The 19,642-nt window shown below is 35.0% G+C and overlaps 1 protein-coding gene across 1 annotated transcript in view; it reads left to right on the forward strand.

The window, feature by feature from the left end:
* Positions 1-679: 679 nt before the first annotated feature.
* The window catches only part of LOC136829616 (uncharacterized), a 134,550-nt gene continuing 115,587 nt past the window's right edge, over positions 680-19,642 (forward strand). The window contains exon 1 of the mRNA XM_067088463.1: positions 680-766. The gene's annotated coding sequence lies outside the window, so the exon portion shown is untranslated. The remainder of the gene's footprint in view (positions 767-19,642) is intronic.

Here is a 19,642-nt window from a genome sequence, read left to right on the forward strand (position 1 = left end):
ATGTTTTCATCTGAACAATAACCAGAGCAATTATTGTTCTTCTGAAGGTGAATGACTGAAATCATTTTTCTTGAGATAACAATGACCTATTAACTTGATAAATTGTCCTCATTCCATTAACAGCTCTACTTATCTTTGTCACCTCGTCTTGCAATTGTGCAATAATGGAAGATGATTGTAATCCGTTAAAACGGAGTATTTGTATGACAGCCATCTGTCAGGTGCTTTGAGACAACGATTGGAATTGAGTTAACATATACATGTATATGGTTAACACACACGCATACATATACACACACACACACACACACACACACACATACATATATATATATATATATATATATATATATATATATATATATATATATATATACACATATATATCTGTGTGTATATGAATGCATATATACATATATGGTTAATATATATATATATATATATATATATATATATATATATATATATATATATATATATATATATATATATATGTATGTGTGTGTGTGTGTGTGTGTAATGTATACAGTATATGAACAGCGCATAAGACAAGGACAAATTGAGGTACTTAGTGCAAGATCTTTCTCCCTTGATTCAAACCCTATTCTGCACAAGATGTTCAAAAGAGATTTAAAAGAGGAACTAGGGAGTCTTATTAATACCTGTTTATGTCTTTTCCAGTCCCTGGTTCATCTAGTACCTGGACTGATCTTAGATACCTATCCCACACCTGAAGAGCTCTAGCACCGCGAATGTAGTGATTTTTGTAAGTATTAAAATGGTCATCCGCACCATTGCTTTCGGTCGTTGTTTGCCAAAGCTAGTCTCCTTTGTCATGTTTCGTTTCATTGTTTGTAGTTTGATTGAAAATGCCTCAGAGTAAAGAAGAAAGATCTAACCCTTTCCTGTTTCAGTTTCATCATGGCCATTTACTCTGCTTATATTCTATATTTCGTTGCTATTACCGTGGCAGAAGTCACAGATGTATGTATGTATATGCAGTATATATATATATATATATATATATATATATATATATATATATATATATATATATATATATATATATATATATATTATATATATATATATATATATATATATATATATATATATATATATATATATATAATGCACATACATACATACATTATATATATATATATATATATATATATATATATATATATATATATATATATATATATATATATATATATATATATATATATATATATATATATATATATATATATATATATATATATATATATATATATATATATATATATATATATATATATATATGTATGTATGTATACATGCGTATGCATGTGTGTACGTACTGTATATGTATGTTTACATGCAAAACAAACGCAGAGTTCAGAGCAAAGAAAATATCGCTGTGGAACTGATAAAGTACAGTAAATGGGAATAGTCTTACAGAAAGGTGTTTGGAAATGGTCTTAACTGTTAGAAAAAACAAGGCTTAAGGAGAAGAGTTTTCTTAGTGCGCTTGGAAAAGAAAAATAGATAAGAAAGCGTCTTGTTAGGCTATTTGTTAGAAAAAGGATCTCGTTGACGAATGGAATGGCGAGAAGAGAAGTGCTTGGAAGTATAGCTTATCATCTGGTTGAAGTAAAAGTGGAGGAAGGAGATAGGGAAGAGAGTCTGACCACAAATGCAGCTGAGGCAAGTGAGCTTCAAGAGAATTACGTATAAGAATTGGATAAACAGGACGAAGGATTAGACACTGGCGTGGAAGTACAATATAAAGAAGGATCATGGAAACAGTAGGGAGTATCTGTAAGTACAGGAACGAAAGCAGTGAATGGCGGAATGAGGAGATGAGAGTTTCAATAAAGGAAAAAAGGGAGATCTTTTAAAATCATGCGCATGTACACAAGAAAATGTGTAAGTAGTCTAGAATACAGTGTTTATAACATATCATTTCAATATGGATTTCCTATGGGTAGCTTTTTTTTGTGCCAGATTGATTAAAAAAAGTCTAGGAAAAAAGAAATAAGAGTAGTAGACAGCATTGGGTGTATCCACTTGTTAACTAGAGTTTGTTAAGGGATTAGCTCTCTACTCTTTACGAAGAAAACTCCGAGGCATTCCAGGAAAATATAAACTTATCGACAAATGAGGAAACGCATATCAATAGAAGATAGACTGACCTTATCAAAAGTAAAACAAAAAATATTTTTCTTTTAATTGGGGAAATAGGCACACCATTATAACATTGACAGAGATACGTTTCCTTCACTATACTACTGTGCCAAGTCTGTGTGACTCTTGATTCTTGTTGTCTTCCAAGTGTTTGGGATAGAAACAAGTCAAAATCGAGTTTTCTGTACAGCGTATAATGCTGTGTGAAATTCTCAGCCACGGCCCATGAAATTTTCAGCCACGGCCCGGTGGTGGCCTGTGTTGTTGGCACCTAGAGGGCTGCAATTTGGTATGTTAGATGACTGGAGGGGTGGATGATGAACATACCAATTTGCAGCCCTCTAGCCTCAGTAGTTTTTAAGATCTGAGGGCGGACAGAACAAGTGCGGACGGACACAAATCGCCATCTCAGTAGTTTTCTTTTACAGAAAACCACAAAGGATGAGGTTGCCAGACTATTATTCTGTGCCTTTAAAAGGTGTTAAGCAAAATCGCTTCCATTTTCGTTTACCTCGGAAGGGTCGTTCCTTTCCTCATCTTCAGCTAGAACTGACAACGCTCAGTTGGAGCAAGAATGGACGCATCGAGGTCTAATTCTTTAGACCTTGAGAAGCACAGTTTGCCAAAAGCCTTCACAAAACCAACGGGAAATGAACGCACTAAAACCCATTATTGGCATTATTCATACTGAATATATATTACAAAGAAATGTGATGCATATATATATATATATATTATATATATATATATATATATATATATATATATATATATATATATATATATATATATATATATATATATATATATATATACACACACATATACACACACATACATATATATATATATATATATATATATATATATATACATATATATATATAGATATATATAGATATATATATATATATAGAGATAGATATATAGAGAGAGAGAGAGAGAGAGAGAGATTTCCTTGGTACGATCATTATGAATAGTAGTAATAAAACATGAAAATACTAAAATCAAGCAAAATTTAGAAAATATGAAAGATTAACAATGGTACAAAATATGGAATAAAAAAATTGGTAAAATGGGTCAAAACTCAAATGTTCTAATTTTCATTAGTTTTGCTCCCATTTTATTTTCATTTTTCTTATTTTTTTAATAGTGAAGAAGGATCTTCCTCAAGAATGTAAAAGAAGTACATGGCATATTTAGGAAATACATTATGTGCTTGCGGAAGCACGGAAAACCCTGGCTTCCCATCTCAAGGTAAATTTCTTATTTAGGGTAAAATTGAATATTTTGTGGAACAATTTCTTATTTCGTTTAAGCATGGTTGTGCCTCTAGATGTACTATTTACAAAGCATGCTTCAGCATTTGTTGGCTTATCATTTGTAACAAAGAAATCCGTCCGTTTGTTTGCTTTGAATCCCCACTGCTGAGGTATGCATCGATGCTCTTCCAAGACTCGTTGCCGCTAAGCAAACCGTCTGTTTTATGATGCGATTTCATTAAAAAACAAAAAAGGACGAGTTGATATTCAAATTTTCTCTGTATGAACCCATAACAACACGACTGTTTTTCGCATATTTCCTTTGAGTCTGTGTTCTGTTCACAAAACTGTCTTTTTTGATTGTTCCTATGCAGTTTGCCTGTTTATTGCCGATGCATTTTGCAGATGTAATGAATCTTTCAAAAAGTTCAGCGGATGCATGAAAAATGAGAAATGAACACCATTCCTTCTATATTTGAAATGAAATTAATTTGAATTTTTTTTTCATTGAATTTCGATTCATCTTTTTAATTTCATTCCATTTATATGTTTGGAAATAAGTAACAAATACAACTTTTCTAACATTTACTACCAATAGCTTGAAGGAGCGTTGCATTAAGTTGCACCCAATCAGAGGACGTTTATTGCAGTACATACATACACACTCACTTGTCTCCTCGACTCAAAGAATACGCTGAAGGAAACGAAAAACACGCCGAAAATATCATGTATAATTTCTGCATTGCTACTAATAGGAAAGAGAACTCACATGGAGCCAATTGGTCGCATGAAACCGTCGGAATAAATATTTAGAAAACGAGATTTTGAGAGAGACTATTTTTCCTCATTGCATGTTCACCATCTGTTCATTCTTGTTTCCAAGTGGAAGCCAGGATTTTCATTTCAATTTGATTCATTCTACAACGAAATTTATATCATTTAGAAATTTCCTGTTATGTCATTTTGGACAAAATAAAGGGTATTTCTCTAGGTCTTCTGTAATTACAGGAGAATGTCTAATGTCATATTTGCTACAAAGGAGACAGAACTGAAGAATATATATTGCTTTAGTATGTGAAATTGGTATCACAACGGCCAAGATAAAAAGGGGACTGAAAAAAGAAAAAAAGACCAACAGCAAATTACCAAAAAAGCTTGGAAAGATGATCAAGCAAGAAAGAATAAAGAATTTTTTTTATAATTAAGGAGAGAAAGGCGAAAACAGAAAGTACCCATATTGATCATAAAATTCAATTGATCATAAAATTCATGCTAGATACTATATAAAATAATGGTGGCAATCATCAAGACTCAAGAAGATCATAAAATAATGGGAAAGGATATACTGTATATAGTCCAGCGGCTTAATGATACTTTTGGGCTGAATTGTGCATTTTTTGCTACAAGCATCAAATTTTGCACAAGGTGACTTTTGATACCCCTAAAAAGATATTTTTCGGCCATTTTGAAAAATGGCCGCCATAACTGCTAATTTCGTCTATCTTAGCTTCTAAGATAGTTGAAATAACAATTTTGGTGTCGTAACTTATGTTTTTGGGGTCAAGGAATTCATTAAAACATATGGAAACACTAGGCTTTATAGTTTTAATAATCATAATGATTTGTTATTGTTGGTATTAAAATTAATAGAAACAATAATTCTTGAGACCACCACGCGTTTCAGCGCTTTTCTTTCATCAAAATTAGCATCAAGGATTAAGGCTCCCTACAGGCTACTCCAAGAAAGGAAGAAAAAAAGATTTAAAACACTTAGATATAATGGCTTCATCCCCAAACATTCTAAAACATTTCTGCAAGATAACAACTTTCAGTAACAGAGGAGGTGATATTCTGCATATGCTTCTCAAAAGTCAATTTCTTATCAAAATTTACACCTAAAATCTTAAAAGAGCCACTAACTTTTAAAACCATTCCATTATAATGTAAATCTGAACGCAAAGGCAAAAGAATTCTGGATCGACTACCTATTGTACTTTGAGTATTAGAAGGGTAAAGCTTCATGTCCCAAAGCCTATTCCGCTCATGAATGTGGCAGATTCAAGGATTCAGCAACCACAGACTGAAGAAATGGAAGAGGAACAAAAGCTAGAAGAGTAGCATCTTTGGCATATGTAATCAGTTTGTTTTCCAGACCTTACCACATGTCACAAGTATTGATAATAAATGGTTAGGTTCAAGAACACTACCTTGAGGAACACCTTAAATGACATTACCAAAACTACTGTACTGGCTACCAAAAAGAACCTTTGCTTTTGCCTGTAAAAAATTCATTTAAAATATAAATGAAAGATACTCCAGTTCCCAATACTCTTAGCTTGTAAATATGTGCTTCATGATTCACATGGTCAAAGGCTGCACTAAAGTCTAGACCGACCATGCCTGCCTCTGGACCCTTATCAAGAGCAGTCTGCAAGATGGTGGACATTGACAAGAGAGCATCACAAGTACTAAGACCTTTGTGAAACCCAAACTGTAATGCTGGTAGGAGGTTATTAATTTTAGCGAACCTACAACACTGCTTAGAGAGCAGCTTCTCAAAACCATTAGATAAAACGGGGGTAACTGAAATTGTCCTTTATTCAGAGGGACATGAGGATGGATTTAGTCCCTTGGGTAGGTTTATACAGCAATTTTTCCCTTCTTCCAAATAGAAAGAAAACTTTCAAGTCCAACTAATCTTCTAAAGAGAGCAGTAATTTAAGGAGCAATAAAATCAGCAGGGTTTTTAAAAAAAGACAGGAAAGATCTGTTTAGTGTTTATACCACCATAACTGCCAAGACCAATAAGCAAAATTTTGTCTTCTCTGGACCTGAAGGCCATGAAACACAACATATGGTCTGGAAAGCATGACTGAGGCAACGCCACAGACTCCCAACACTGTTTGCTCAAAAAGCCTTCAGCCAAAAGCTCTGCCTTCTGCTTCAGGCAATATGCAGCAGTTCCATCAGCTCCTAATAGGGAAGGCATTGCTAGGATCAACTCCAAAGAGTGATGACTTGAGGGGAAAGCAAGGTCTCCTTCACACCCTCATTTTAAGCTCTCAGCTTGGTCATAGACCGCCTGAGCTTGACTTTTACGCCCAGTGAAATTACACCACAAAAAGTCTGGTTGATTGTTCCTCCACACAAGATGAGTTCTTGTTTTCCATGGTAGGCAAGCTTACATGCAGCACGAAACCATGACTTCTCCTTCAGAAGAAACGAGGATTTTAGATGGAATTCTCCTCTCGATAACAGTCTTAAGATGATCATTGAAACACGTAATAATATTCTGACTTCTATGGCTATCCACCTAAACGAGGAAGTGGTGAGTGGAGGGAATGAAGAGAATCGAAGAAACTAGAGAAAAGGCATAATTATGTTTGAAGAGAAGATTGAAAGGATAGGGGCATGAAAGTTAAGGGAAACGTGGAAGATGGAGCAATGAATGCTGATATGAGTGATGGAAGAATGGAAGAAGTTGAATCTTATAAGTATTAGAGAATAAGTAGATGATGGAAGGATGAAACAAGTACATCACATGATAGGGGAACAGGGAAAGGGGCATAGTGTATGCAAAAGATTAGGAGGAGAAGAGTTCCTACCAAAGCCAGGGTTGGAATGCCAGAAGAAATTGTTGAGCCAGGTCCTCTTTTTGAGGTAAAAAGTGGTAGGACGAAGAAGAGGAAGTCCTCGATTGCTTGGATACATGGCGAACAGCAAGTATTTAGCTGGAAGGACCTTAGTTTTCAGTTAAAAAATTAAAATGGCAGTGAACCCTAGCTCTCTCTCTCTCTCTCTCTCTCTCTCTCTCTCTTGTATCTAATGATGAAAAAGAAAAGACTTAAGAAACTGACATTATTTTTGATCATTTTCTGAGAGAGAAGATTCAGTGTTTTACGATATTTGAACACCATGTGCACTAAAAAGTGCTGTCGAAAAGCTGCAGTGAAGAATATTTATTTGTGTAATGTTCTAGCTCACAGTATATTCACTCTCAAATGAAATGCTGTCTTTAATACAACCAAGTAAATATGTGCAATGCATCAACACAAAGAAATGATGCAGCATTTTTGAATATCCTACTAAAGACAGCGGGAAGTTGATTAGTTTTTGCATAACTTGAATCATTTTCTTGTCTGGTTTCCATTATAATATTGTCTGCTTTATATTTTTGTAAGTAATCGAGAAATGCACATGAAAGCCTCACATTAGCTAAATAAAAAGAATTTTAAATGAGGATTTTGCAACTGTTTTAAAGTGAGATTTTAATATTCTTGGATTTCATTTCGTAAACTGAATCGCTTTTATGAAGTTTATCTGCTTCCTTTTAGTAGTTTGCTCACTTTTGGCTTCAAAAATATATATCCTTTTTAATCTCACATCGTCAGCAACGAACATAAAAGTCATCTAAAGCAGGGGAACTCGCTCCAAGAAAACAAATTATTTCGTGTATCTGGTTCTAGAAATCTCGACTTGATTCGCTTCATTTGAGCGCTTCCAGAACACATCAGTTACGGCGAACATTTGACAGGAAGCCTCCCAAAGATTTCTAATAGACTCAAGCAGTCAAGCAGTTTCAGCCAGCGTTTTAACCCACGTTCGTAATCTCCGAGAGATGTAAATCGTCGTTAAGACGAGGCCGGAATAAGCCGAGAGCTCGTTCCTCTGGAAGGAACGGTCCTCCATTATGGGATCCGACGTACGGAATGAAATAGAAACTTGGCCCCCGTCCCCCCTTTCCTCCAGTTATGGCGATTTTATATCTTGAATTTCTCCCTTTTTACCGTCTCTCCTTTTCCGAAAATTCTATCTAAAGTTAATTTTTCAAGTCTCTCCAGAGTAAGTTGCCAAGTTATCAGGTTAAAAAAAGAGAAAAAGAGGAGACAGAGAAAGGAGGAAGGGGACCAAAAAGATGTAAGAGAGAGTAAATGTAAAGAAAACGGAAGTTTTACCTTTTTGAATTTAGTAGAAGAGTCGTTTGTGAAGGAATGATGTCAAGGAAATATACTTCTTCATTCTTGAATTTTTCGAGTGTGTGATACCTTTAAAAATCTTTATTTCGGTGGTATATTTAAGGATTTCTGAAAATGAAGATAGTGAATTGACTCTCAATGATCAAGCGACAGACGAAAATGATGGGGAGTAATCTGGAGCTGACGTGGTCTATTTCGTCTTGGCTCAGTGGTTACCAAATTCTCTCACCACCGGGAGATCTAAAATTAGCCCATCCGAGGGGCTGGGGAAACGACTTAGGACCTTTTGCCAGAGCATTCCCATGTGCACTTGTCGACCTAAATATTCAATAATGTACCAGGGGGTTAGGTGATTTATAAGATTTTCACAGCTTTGTTGTTAATTGTGATGTTCTCTCTTTGTTGCAATCAGTGGTCAGACATGTCACCCGAATCTGTAGAGGGTGACTAGGAGATGACCTTGTCTCCCAGGTAGGTCAGTTTAACCCTGGTCCTAGATGCCAAGTCTTTGTTGCCATGTAAGGGAAATTGGAAGGCTTTGTTCTTATATTACGTAACTGGATATGGGTCTGTGTATAGTGGAGTTGGAAGAGGCTTATGACATTGTTTCGGATAAATACAAACGTGCAGGCTCTGTTCTGATCTGGAATGAATATTTTTTTGGGCAGTATTTTTTCTTTAATGTCTGAATGTATGGATGAAATCTTCCGACGACTCTCCGATTCTTTGTCTGGGCGACTGACATTGCTGGTTTGGAAGAATTCAACTGGCGCACAGATGGTCTCGTCAAGAACTATTTTAGTGGGGAAGAATGATTCCTTGTTTATGCCTAGACGAAGGAGTAGCCAGGCAGCTGTGCCTTCCAGCTGGGCCCGTTGCATTCAGCTGTTTGATTCCTGTTATCTGGCTATGGCAGTCCATTTATTAGAGGTGAAAGTTGGTTCTCTCTTTGACGTGATGGCTGACCCAGCCAATTAACAGTGAGTATCAAGTTTCTAGACGAAAAAATTGTTACCATAAATAATTCTTAAAGAAAAAAAATCTTTGGGATTATGTACATTAGTAAGGGTCTACTTAATTTCAAAGAAAAAAAATACTTATCATTGTAACAATGACGCTCTTTTTTTCAAGAAAATATGAATTTTTTACTTCTGCTAAAGTGGGCGCTAAATTAGAGATATTTATTGAAAAGGAAACGCGTAAAAATTTTCCTAAGTACTCCAAAATATTTTGTCATGTCCATACCAAGCACTTATAGTATATACGATGCAAAACTGCAATAACTCTTATATACGAAAAGCTAAAGGCTTAGAAAGAAGAAGAAAAAATCTTTAGACTCCTTTAGGAGAGGCGATATAAACAGCTGGCCATTTCACTATAAACAAACGGAAAATCAATGCATCAGTTTCCATGAAACAGGAAGGTGGAAGAGTTAACTAAGTTTCACAGTTTAATATATTCGGCTTGGACAGTTTTACTAGTGTATTATTAAAAGAGATGGCCCCCAAAATATCATTTTTAATTTGTATTTAACATTATTTTGATTTTTAATTATGGTACTGTGTCAGTATTTGTAGTAGCGGCCGCAGAAATTTGATGGGGGGGGGCACTTTTCCATATCCCCCAGTCTCTCTCCCCGCAAATTGATGGAGACCCAGCCCCACCTAGAAAAGTTGCACCACAAAACTACAAATTTAAATACTGCTTTATTTTCAGACATTATTACAAACGCAGCAACATTAATTTTGCAATGAAAAATTACCAGAATTATTAGTGAATGATTTTTAAGCCAAGATGGTATATGAATCAACCCTTTCTTTCGAAATTTTATAAGTCCTGTAGTGCATTTGATTAATCTTAGATTATCGTGAAAGACAAACTATTTGAATACAATATAAAGTCAAGTCGCCTCTTGACCTTTCTGGAAAGCACATCGGTAACAGAAGAAATAATTCCCGGATGAATTTCTGATAAGGCACGGTGGATATACAATTTGGGATGACCATTCAGTCGATCTTGTCCCATTGTTGCTCTTCTGTAACTCTTTACGAGGCTGAGGGTAGAAAAGCTCCTCTTTCTCGGCAGATGCAGAAGAAACAGGCAAAGATGCATATATTTGTAGCAGCCTTCTAGTTACTGGATAATTTCCAGAACACCTTTCTAAAATCTCGCACACTGACAATGGGAGAGAGTCCTGGTCAACTGTGTTCAACTTCATATTCCTCAGCATCGGTTATACGGTCAAGTATATAATTTTTATACATATTCGGTGCAGAAACCAAGTCCTGGAATGTGGTGCGACTGAAATAACTTGGCATAAATGAGCACAATGACCTAACAACGCTGTGATAATGAGCAAATCTATCATGATACTGAGCAATGACGAAATCCAAAAATGGCAAAAAAATGGCTCTCTTGTAATATTCCTCTACACTACTATATGGGGGGTTAGATCCGTATCTCTGACTGATAGCTACTCTGGGCGTTTTAACCTCAATATTTAAGGTACTTGAAATTTCTGTGGCAGATTCGAATTATTTTTGGACGTCCCTGTTATTAGCTCGCATTTCAGTAAACATTCTGCTCTGTAAATCTGATCTGGGTTGAGCACTCAGGCATAACAGTTTGTGCTGATTGCAATTGTTGAGAGAGGGGTTTAGTTTCAGTACGAACTGCTTCTAATATGCAAAGAGATACAACAAATTCAAAATCTAATTTCTTGAGAAAATTTCTAGTATAATTTGGTGATTTCCAAGTGGCTATTTCCTCAAGGGCTTTAACACCGCACGGCAAAATTTTTTAAATATTAGGATGGCATCATGTCTTTCTACCCATCTCGTATCACTGAATTGCTTAAGTCTCACTTGCCTAGTTTGGTCACAACAACATCCTTCTTAACAAACTCTTCTAAAACGTTTGTTTCTTGTGGAGAGACATGAAAAAAGTAAACAACCTCAGATACATCACTCCAACGGTCACGAATCTCGGCTACCTGACTTGACTCGGAAATAACCAAATTTAAAGATTGGGCAGCGCAATGAGTATAAACTGCTGCTGCTGCTGCTGCTGCTGCTGCTGCAGGGCTTTGCTTCCTGACGATGGCTTGGCATCCCTTAAATTATCCGCTCATTGCACTTGCACCATCGTAGCCTTGGTCTATCACATCGTCCGTACAGTACAGGGCTCTGGCTGTAACCTCTAGAGTCACCTACAAAGACTCTCTCTCACAAACACACACACACAAATATATATGCATATATATATATATATATATATATATATATATATATATATATATATACATACAGTATATGTATATATATATATATTATATGTTTGGAAAGTCATGTTTATCCTTAGTTTTTCCTTCTTATTAATTGAAGAGATTTTCATTATCTTGCGTAATATTATTAGTTAATAATCTTGTATTCTTCATGTAGTTTGATTTTATTGCTTCCTTATGCTCTAAAATATTAATTATTAAAGTTATATCTTGCTGTTTGGGTGTCTTTGTTCTTCATTGTAATTGCTTGGTAAATATATGCACATCCTTCATCATTTAAATAAATGTTTGGTAAATTGATTTTCTTTAACTTAACTCTACCAAGCATCAAGCAAACAGCAACGAAGGTAGTTAATTACGTTAATCCTGTAACTAGTTACTGCCTAGTTTGGTTATCTTCCAGCTTCGACCCCATTCCCAAAATACCTTGGAGCAGCAGTAGCTCGGAAGGAGAGGCACAGTGAAGACGTGACCACTACCTAGCACAGGGCGACTTTGAGATCGTTATTACGATCATACTATCTTTCGTGCAGTGTATCATAAAGGAACTATGAAGAGCTAACATGTATCTGTGACCTGGCCCATGTACCGAGGGTGGGGAGGAGAATAATGCTGCCTATTATCCACCTTAGGCCACCACCATTTTCCACGAAGAACAACTTGCCGGCCGATGTCATCTAGTTGCCATTACAACTATTCGACTTAATTTGGACCTAGAAAGGATAGCTGAAAATTTGAAGATTCTCTTGATTTATTCTGAAACTGTGAGTTAGCAGCAGGGCCAGCACCATCCCTCTACCTCGTATGGTTTGGGATTACCTGTTGCAAACCAGGAAGCAAGGATATTCACAAACAGCTTGATAGAAAATGAATTGATAAATTAAACTGTAGAATTTATTATTAAATTTTAGTTTATTTTTCTGGTTTATTATTCACAGTAAATAATTCAGAATATTATATATATATATATATATATACAGTATATGTATATATATATATATATATATATATATATATATATATATATATATATATATATATATATATATATATATACCTCGTCTTAGAGAGGGCGGCCACGTGTCTAAGGGTCCCCCACCCCATTGTGGGCGCTACTGAATGTTTGTATATTTTGTACGCCTATTTTAAGATACGGGCTGACCTTTCAGAAATAACCTGCCGTCTAAAAACACATTTTAAACTGTATTTATCAAACTGGACCGTTTGCTGCCATCTGCTGTGAATGGATTTACAGTCAGTACATTTAGAAGGGTGCATACGCAAATGCCTACTGTCACAGGTATGGTCAAGTTATGCTTACTGATATCTTTGGCATTGAATACATGTCCCCTGGAAAGTTGGGCTTATTTTGTAAAATTATGAATTACAGATCTTTGAGGGAAAATCTCTAATGGAATGCAAATTTCTTTTCTAACTTGCCCAAGAGCTTAAGTTTATAAATTTTTCTTGTATATTAATGTTTCCTGTTTCCTCAAGGGTCGTTCGAACCTCTGAAGGTGAATATAAATTCTTTATTATATGAGTAGAATCGAACTTTGATAGAAGAAAAATATGTTTCACAGGTAAGTGAATGGAATGAGCTTTTGTCTCTTTTATATGCAGGTGCCTTGGGTGGACAATTCGAAAGGATTTGCTTTGCCTTTCGCCACCTTCTTCCCCTTAAAATAAAGATTAAAAAAAAAAAGAGAGCTGAGGAGACGTGGTGAAGAGGAAAGGGTCCTTGAGATTAACAAGAAAATACGGTTACACTTGAAGTTTGCAAGAAAACCTGCTTGCACACCTTTTTTGCTGTGAAAGACTTCATGTAATACTTTTGATATTTTAAAAAGGCGACTGATACTTATAAAGGATTGTATATATATTCATCCATAAGATTTTTGGCAGCCCATTTTACGTCATTTTCGGTCATTTCATTTTCTTTTTCTTAATCGAAAGACAATGTGTGGAACTAAAGGCAGATGGCATTTACCCTAAAAAACTATCTGTATAGATCAACTTTTTCTGTATTTGTTTATGAATATATTGAATTAAGTTGCTGAGTTTCTGGCAACTTCCATTAGACATCTCTTTGAGTAACTGAGTATACCTGACTAACTCTTCTCCTTGAAGCAAAGTAATAAGAAATAACAATTCTTCTACAGTTTGCTTCTTCCTAACAACCTGATAAATGTTCACCAGATATCATGGAAAGTTTAGGACGGTGTCAACTGGAAAACGTCTCATTTTTGTTCGATATCGGTGGAAGCCTAAAAATGGGAAATTCGTAGTTCTTGATGCCAAAAAATGGCCAGAATCGTAAAACAGAGTTTACTTGGGCGAGGAATGGCGAGGAATCTTCTGAAATTTGCACAGTCGTTGACATAACAGACTGCTAAAGGCAAGTCACGACACCATTTTTTGTAAAACATTTTTCACTGGAATTAAAAAGAAGAGTTCAAGTCAACCTCTTTGTTTCCACAACATCTTAACCTCTATTTTTTCCTCGTTTTTTACAGCGAGGTGTTTTTCGGCCTAATGATAGGTAGCATTTTAGTTCGAGCATTAACCAGCATTCCAAGAGTTCCTGTGATTATCCTTGGTCCTTTTTTTTATTTACTTTGAAAAATGACAAAAAAACGCTCCACCTCTCTTGTTCCCGTTAATATACTAGTTTCTGTAGTCTTGAGTCTTAGTATTTACTCCTTTTTTCCCAAAGCGTTTATTTTGTTCTGAAAATCATCACAAATGTGTTGCCCGATTTTCAAAAAATCCCCTCGACCTATTCGGAGAGGCAGATGGAGCAGTATTCGCCATAATGATATTTAAGGCTAATTTACATCATGCGTCATTAATTACATCCTGCTCGCTAAAAGCAGAGCGCCAGTTTTACTGGCTGCTCTCCTCGCCACTGACGCAAAACATTCGGGTGGTCTCCGCAAAGCAAATAGTTATCGTCGGTTCAAAGGAAATGAAACTTCGCGTTGGCTGGCAATGGGTACATAAGCGCTCGGTCAGGACGGGGAGAAAATAATGCTTCCGTGTTATCTGTTTATCATTCAAAAAAAAAAAACATATTTTTTGAGGCTAGTGCATTGCTGACAGTATTTTTCGTTTCGGAGTTCACGCTTTTACTGGACTTTTTGGAGTTTTCTGTTTTTCGATGATGTTCAAAGCAAATATCATTTAGCCTGTTCTCTTTCGAGAAGGAAACGAGTGGAGCTAGCTCGTACAATTAAGGGGAGTCTCTATACAGCAATTTGTAAGTAAATGAAAGAGAGAGAGAGAGAGAGAGAGAGAGAGAGAGAGAGAGAGAGAGAGAGAGAGAGCATACACATTAAAATGAAAATTAGATAGATAGATAGAAAGATATATCGTTAGAGAGATGTACATATGCAATGTACCGTAAGCACAGCTTAATATTTGAAAATACATAAATGTATACACATACACACATGATATATATATATATATATATATATATATATATATATATATATATATATACTGTATTTAAATGGATGTATGTGTGTGTGTGTATGTTCCAGCATGACTACGAAACGCATAGGGAAATTTCCGCCAAACTTGGTAAATATATGCCTTACTATCTGGAAAAGAATACTGTTGGGGTAAGACATCACTAGCACCAAAGGGCACCAAAGGAAGTTGGGGTGGGAAGGGCTTCCCTGAAATGGGGGTGGTTCTGCCTATAGATTTAGTAACTAAATAAACACTATGGGTTATCGTACCTCATTTCAGTATACATATGACTTACTATCAGAAAAGAATGCTGTGGCGAAATGGCATTACTGACAACAAAGGGGGTGGGGGTGGGAATGGGTGACATGTAAAAATAATTGAAAATAACAAATAGTGTCTAATCCAGTGGTCTTCAAACTTTTTAAGACCGTGGCCCACTTTAGGCATTTCCCAATATTCATGGCCTACTGCCCTTCAGATTTAGCATATAAATTATCTTCATAATAAAACATACGGTACCAGGTACTTAAGGAACTTTTTACATTTTCTTAATATGTTCAAACAGAATTTTCATAAATGCATTATATGGTAAATGCATCTAAGAAATTTTCATGATAGTTAAATTTAATAACCCAGAAATCAATGACTGAACTTTGATTATTGTAAATAAAATTCATGTACTGAACCTTATGGCTTGAAACATGGCCAAAAGATAAACATAAAACACAACTTCTCTGCTGTTCATGGTAACCACTGGCTCAGGTTAGGCAGCTAATAAGATGGATGTACTTGTTTCATATCTACAAGTTTATCAAATCAGGAGAATTGTGGACAAGACACATTGCATGTCATCCTCCACCTCTAAGCGGTTTCTTGCTTTTGTTTTGATTTGAAGCAAGGGAAAAAAGCCTGATTCCCTGAGTGGAGGAGAAATAGAAGTGTTTTCAGGCACGCTTACCAATTCTAGGTATGATGCACTACTAGCCCATTCCTTAGCAAACACTTTACACCGGAATCAAATTTCATTTCAAAGTATTCATCTTGGTCAGGGTCTGGCATCAGAATCTGGCTCAATATTAAATGGATCTGCTATTAATGACAGATCTATGGATTCAAGATCAGGAGAGTATCTGGAAAACTCTTGACCCTAATTTTGAAGGTGGTTGATTATTTCATTTTGAAGACAAGGATCTAGTTCTTTTTCACCTTCAACAACTTCACAAAAATTCTCAAACATTGCAAAATTACCAGCATTAATTTTCCTAACCCAGTTCTGGATCTTAGCAATGAAGGCACACAATGAATCAACAAAATGAGTTACAGTTTTGTCTTTACACTGAAGTTTTAGATCTTTATTTCTTTTGTTTTTATTGTATTCTCTTATTTTTTTATATAGTTAATTTTTTTTTATTGTAATCTAAAATGTCCATGGCCCACCTGAAAACCAGGCCATGGCCCACCTGTTGGCCCACAGTTTGAAGATCGCTGGTCTAATCCATAGTTTTTGAGGACGCTGAGATGAATATTGGCACTCCTGATGCCCTTCAAGTCCAAATTCAACTCCAATAGGAAGAGGGGGTGAGAAGGGGTAAACCAATGTAAAAAATGACAGATATCTGTGTCTAATCCAAAGTTTTCAAGGTCGCTGAGATGAATGGTGACAATCCCAATGTCCTTTAATTCCAAGTTCAGCCCCAATAGGAATGGGGGCTGAGAAGAGGTGAAATATAAAATGTCAAAAATACTGGGCAATATAATCGAAGCAACTAACTATTTTAACAGGAAAGGGAGAGAGAGAGAGAGAGAGAGAGAGAGAGAGAGAGAGAGAGAGAGAGAGAGAGAGAGTTTATTGGTTGTCATTCAGAGTTTTCCCAGGCAGCAACGAGGTTCGTCAGTATAGTATATATATATATATATATATATATATATATATATATATATATATATATATATATATGTGTGTGTGTGTGTGTGTGTGTGTGTGTGTGTGTATAATTGAATAACGAAAATATGGAACGTGAATAATATATAAATAAAGGTAATGCCACGAAGGAAGGAGAAACAATGGAGTGCTGCAAGGTCTTTCAGCTTCTCGTCCTTTACTTAGCAGACTGAAGAAATATAAAAATAAGTTTATGAAGAAAGCTCGTACAAATGAAAAGTGGGGATTACAAAGGAAAAAAATATGTCCCTGGAATCCAACACAGTTAAAGAATTAGTAGACCTATCAAAACAGGGTTAATATTTAAGAGGTTTTACAAAGGATTAGGCTCAACAGCTCAGAAGCAGGGACAGGAAAATCAAAAGATTATACAAGGTAGGTGACTAACCAGCAAAAAATGATATAAAAGTACAACTCACTAATTCTCATTTTGGTAAACAATAAAAATTTTTACAAGGTGAACATTTAAAAAAAATATTAAACATACAAATACATAGAAAATATATGTATTTGTAATATATATATATTTGTAATTAAGTCAGTGATTTTATCTTTAAGGTTATTCTTGAACATTTTACTTATATAGGGGTCCAAATAATACATGCCAGGGTTAAGATTAAAATTACAACTGGAAGCAAGCTGTATAATAGCAGATTCTAAAAGATTTCGTGACGAGTAATCTTTCAATCTAGCAATCACTGACCTTTCAGCCCAATTTACCTGTGAGAGTTTTCAATTAAATGAACGAATATAACATTGGATCTTTGCCCAGTTTTGAAAGCATACTTATGCTCTTTAATCCTTGCTAGATTGGCCGATATAAAAAGAGGGGCAGTCCAAACATGGAATTTTATATATTAAATTTTATATATTATGTTATTTTCCTTAAGGCTATTTTTGATTAACATTCCTTTTAGTGTGTTATTATATGAAAAAACGAGGTTAACATTAAAAGATTTTAAAAATTATTTTATGTTTTCAAAACCACTAAAATAAAGCAAGCTAAGAATATTCTTAAGGGTTTCTTTCTCCATGTGGGCTTTATTTTAACAAATATCTAGTACATGTAAGGGATAACATAAATCTGTTCCTATTTTTCTTATGTATTCAAGTTCTTTATCCAAATACTGGCAACTGACAATGAGCAATACTCTTAAAAAAATAGAGGAAAAAAATGGATATTTTGATATTAATGTGATGGCCTGAATAAAAATGAACATACGTTAAGTTGTTGGTTGGTTCCCATAAATGCTCAGTTTACATTGAAGTGGTTGTCTATGTATTAAAACATCTAAGAAAGGGAGACAATTGGCTTTTTCTAATTCTACCTAGTTATTCAAATTAGAGAGTAAATCATTTACATCAATACCAGCAGACAAAACAGCTAAAATATCATCAACATATCTATAACACTTTAAAGGAGTATAAATGATATTAGGTAAATATCGTTTTTCAAAGAATTCCATATGCAAGTTTGAGAGGAGTGGGGATAAAGGGTTGCCCATTGCCATACCAAATATTTGTTGGTAAAATTCACCGTTGAATATAAACTTACAATCACAAATGCACAACCTAGTAAGTGAAATAATATGACTTACAGGTAGAGGTAACTCATGATGGATTAGTTTATTACTAAGATACTCTAAAATAGAATCTATAGGGACTTTAGTAAAAAGAGAACAAACATCAAAACTAATGAATCTATCAGTGGGACAAAAAGTTATTTTGTTTAATTTATCAACTAAATCTAGAGTATTATATATGTGAGAATTGGAGATGGTTCCAAGAAATTGGGACAAGAGCTTGGTAGTTTATTTCGAAAGTTTATACGAAATTGAGCCAACAGTACTGATAATAGGCCGCACAGGATTATTTTCTTTGTGCATTTCTACTAATCCGTACAAGTAAGGTAACGAGGGAAATTTTACTGACAACTGCCATATTAGTTCTTTTTATCTTCAAGTATTTACTTTCACTGTGCTATTGAAATTTTTTATGACTTAATCAAGCGGATTTTTTGTTAGTCTTTTGTAAGTCGTATCATCATCCAGTAGGGCTTGCATAATTGATATGTAGTCAGCTTTATCTAACAGTCTCTCAAATCAGAATGAGCAGATTTCAGGATTCCAGTAGAAAATGAAAAAAAATCAGAGGACGTCATTAAGGCATTTTGGGAACGACAGACAAGAGAAGATTCTAGAAGAAGGAAGCAAAACGTTTTGAACTGCAATATTACAAACATGATGTAATCAATCAAGACATGTACTCTTACCCTCAAAAGGGCATATGTGATCATTCGTCACCTCATATGGGACAAAGCTTTTAAAGAAATCTTAACACGATCAAACACACTGCAACTGGCTTATTATGACTGGCATGTTTTAAAATCAAAACGAAAAACCTGAGTTGGTTTCCAGAATGGATCAGCGATTGATATTCCCGCCCTGTCAACACTAAAACTCGAATTTCTTTCTCCTGCTACTACGCTATTATCAAGAAAAGTATTATTAATTATAAATTATGTTGTTAA

This window comes from Macrobrachium rosenbergii, chromosome 44, assembly GCF_040412425.1.
Source record: "Macrobrachium rosenbergii isolate ZJJX-2024 chromosome 44, ASM4041242v1, whole genome shotgun sequence".
NCBI classification, from domain to species: domain Eukaryota; kingdom Metazoa; phylum Arthropoda; class Malacostraca; order Decapoda; family Palaemonidae; genus Macrobrachium; species Macrobrachium rosenbergii.